Source organism: Gavialis gangeticus, unplaced genomic scaffold (assembly GCF_001723915.1).
Source record: "Gavialis gangeticus isolate Ggan-Ray unplaced genomic scaffold, GavGan_comp1, whole genome shotgun sequence".
Lineage (NCBI taxonomy): Eukaryota > Metazoa > Chordata > Crocodylia > Gavialidae > Gavialis > Gavialis gangeticus.
The window spans coordinates 20,118,766-20,122,515 of record NW_017729004.1 but is presented as its reverse complement, the minus strand read 5'-3'; the positions used below and the strand labels follow the sequence as shown (position 1 = coordinate 20,122,515).

The window sequence follows — 3,750 nt, the reverse complement described above, 5'->3', positions numbered from 1 at the left end:
CACGCGCCCCGCGGCTGCTCCGCGCCACGTCCCCCGGCCCGAGGCGGCGGTGGGGCTGCGGCCGGGAGCGCGTCCTGCCCCGGGCTCGCGGCTCACCACAGTATTACGGGAGAGCTGGAAAACCTCCCCGGGGACACGGAGCCCGAGCGCCGGCAACGCCCCGCGCTGGAGCCGCTGGAAACCTCGGACTGGACCGTCTTTATTTTTGTATATTGTATTTATAACAGAGAAGGGACACGCGTGCATGCTAAATTATTGCCCGGCTTCCCCCGCGCCTGTACAATAAAGGAGGGTTTTGTACGGAGCCCGCCTGGCCCCTCATTTCGGGACCGACCTCGGGCCTAGTGGCAGATGCACAGCCGAGCACCCGGGAGCGGCGACTCGAGCTGCAGAAACGACTCACGCCGGAGCCGGCTCCTGCTCCCCCGGCCCGGCGCCCCCGCAGCCCGGCTGTGTCCCGCTCGGAAACACCGGGAATCAGCCCAGGGTCTGGGGTTAAAATAAACCCAAACGCAGCCCCTTGCTGCAGTCTGCGTCCTGGAGCCTCCCCGGAGGAGGCTGGATGCGGGGTCGCCTCGGAGCGAGGGTGCAGGGGAGGAGGGATCCGGGGGTCCTGCCGCTCCCGGGGGGGCTGGGGCTGGGGCTGCGCCGGGAGTTTATTCGGGCCCGAGGCCAGAGTCGGGACGGCGGCAGTCCCGGCAGCGGAGGCGAGGTGAGAGCCTCCAGCCCCGGGCGCCCGCCGCAGAGAGCGCTGCCCGCCGGGAGGGGCAGGCGGCTCCGCGCCGGCGGCCTGGCCTGGCCTGGGCTGGGGGCTGGGGGCTGGGGGCTGCGAGCAGCTCCGCCGTGGAGCAGCGCCCCGAGCCGCCAGGCCAGCGCCTGAATAGCTGCGGGATTTATCTGGCTAATAAACTGAACGATCCATTGGTTGCTGTCAGTGCGCCGCTTCCCCAAATCCATTATCGCGGATTTAACTATAATCACTGGCTCATCCCGGCCGACTCGGGGCCACGCGAGCCGTTCATCCCCGCTCAGGGATTACAGCGCGGCTCTGCCCCCGCTGCTGCGTGTGAACGCCTGAGGCAGTGCCCCAGCCACACGGGGTGTAAACCCGGAGCCGCTTTGCCGGGTCTCACTGCTGACCCTCGGGGTAGCCAAGAACAGAGTGTGCCTGTGGGTTGTATGTGCCCAGCTGGCACCAGCCGCCTGGTTTAACCCAGGCCTGATTGTTCCGCGTGTTAATTCGAATCAGCCCAGACCGGGACACCCGTTTACACACGCAGATCGACTGGCAATTGATTCGAATGGGCCTCGATGGTCCCGGGGCGAGGTTGTTTATCCTGGGTACTTGAAGTGGGACAAAGAGCTCGTAAGTTTGCAGGATCTCAGGATCAAAACCTTTGTCCCGGGGTAAAGATAAACCGAGCATCTGCTTTTAGCCGAGACCAGAATCGGGCTTAGCTGAACAGTCCTGGTTTCGTTCGCACTGCTTTCCCCTAGTTACGGTGCTTGCTCTAAATCAGAGAGGACAGGGGCAACAATATTTCCTAGTGCTCCAGTTCCTAACTCCGCCTGACTTGGATCCCCGTCCGCTGACAGCTGCCGAAAGGCAATTTGCTCCGGAAGCCGGAGCCCGGCTGCCCCTGCCCTCTTCCCGAGGGCTCTGCCCGCCACAGAAGTTGCCTCGGGGCTGAATATGTCAAGCTGGTCCCCAGACTCCGCCTTCCCGGCCGAGATCCGAGCCTGTGAGATACGGAGCGTCCCCACGCCCCGCGCTCTGCAAGTGAATGTTTTACAAACCTGTGTTAACCTTTGAAATGAAAACAATATGGCCCCTATAAATGACTTCTCTACAGAGCTGGCCATACCCGGCACGTGAAATACAGGCTGATGCCTGGCTGAGCTTAGCGCTAGCGATAAGAAGGAAAACAGTGTTAGCTCTCAGGTTTCCTAATTCGAAATGTAATCTGTCACGCAAACTATTTCTGCGTTAGCTTGACGCCTCAGCACCCGCAGTATATTGGGAGAATATTAAACAAGCATTACATAAGGTTAGCACGGGTTTGTAAGCCATCTATATTTTATATATACTATTTATATATATATATAATATGGTTATCCATGGTATGTGTGTGTGTGTGTATACATATATACACATATATGATAGATAGATAGATATATGATAATATGGTTATACACACACATCTATTATATAGATATAGTTATCCATGTGTGCTATATACGTATAGACACGTATCCACGTGTCTAGATACACACGTGTAAGTATCTCATATATATGATACGTGTGTATAGTAGTAATACGTGTATATAGATATATGGTTATTAAAGTCATATAGTTACGGATTTGCGTGGTTATTAAAGCCATATATATTTTATTAAGCTTTAATCCCCGTGTAAATCCATAATTATGTAAATCCATACATGAGCTCTGTGGGACCAGTGGCATATACACACGTATACATATTATCTATTAGTACACATGTATAGTTACAGACATGTACTGTATATGTGTATGCGTATTACACTCTCGACACGAGTACGTCATACTCATACAAACACACACACACGTGGCTCACAAACGGGTGCCAACCCCACGTAGCGTTTGTTCAATATTCCTCCGACATACTGCGGGGGGCAAGCTAAAACAGAGATAATTTGCTTTACAGATCACATTTTGAATTAGGCACAGCTGAAGAACTAACACTGGCTTTTGGTTTTTGGTTTTTTTCCTTCTCGCTAGTACCAATCCCAGGCAGACATCGGGCTGTATTTCACGTGCCTGGCAGTATCGGATATATGATACTAACGCGTGTGTGTACGGATACAATAGGTTTATTGAAGCAGAATATAGATAAAGGTTATTAAAGCAGAAACCTGTTCCAAACGCCATTTCCTTATATGCAAATATTGGAGTATTTTAGTGGGCTCTAAGTAGGTTGGGTTTGATCTGAGGTAACACAAATATTTCCAATCGTCCCTATTTGCCCTCCGGGAAGGGGAAAAAAACCTGTAAAAATTCAGGGTTTGAAAATAATCGCCACAATTTCACAAAGGCGGCGTGGCCGGGGCCGGCCCGCACCCCAGCAGCGCACTGCTCGGCCGGGGCCACTTCAGCGGCCGGACCCGCCCCCCTGCAGCTCAAACGCGGCAAACCGGCCGCCGCGGCGCACAGCGAGCTGGCAGCGAGCTCAGCCTCCCAAGGGCTGCATCCGCCCCTTGCCGCCTGCTCCGCGGCTGCGTGTCTAACAGTTACACAGGAAAATGAACTCGACTGGGCTAGAGATTTACTGTATGCCAACAGACTTGTGCCCAGATGTGTTTCTAACCGGGGCGGGGGAGCCCAGCAGGATGTAAGCAGCTATTCATGGAGGAGGTATCAAAGTCCTACCGGTGCGCTGTGTCTGTCTCAATAAAACTAATCTCTTTAAAGCCCCAGCGTCTCACAAGAATACCTGCACTGTTCCAGACTACAAGGGCAAATATGGTTTTCCGATTCTGGTTTTATGGACGGATTAAAGTTTATTTTCCATAATAGGGCACCTAATAAAACTCATAAAGCTCTGTCAGTCTTCCAGCTGGTGGCCCCATTTAACACTTTCACTTCGTAAATCAGGGCGCAGCTTGCCAGGTGTTTCCAAACCTGGACGCGGAGAGACTGGACCAGAAGAGCACGGCGCGGCGCGGCGCGGAGAAGACGCGGGCGCACCGGGCTGCGGGGCAGCGGCGCGGGAC

The 3,750-nt window shown here is 54.3% G+C and overlaps 1 protein-coding gene across 1 annotated transcript in view; it reads left to right on the top strand.

Annotated features, from left to right (window-relative positions):
• Positions 1-3,750, top strand: part of MNX1 (motor neuron and pancreas homeobox 1) — a 13,014-nt gene that overhangs the window by 2,862 nt on the left and 6,402 nt on the right. The window lies entirely within an intron of this gene.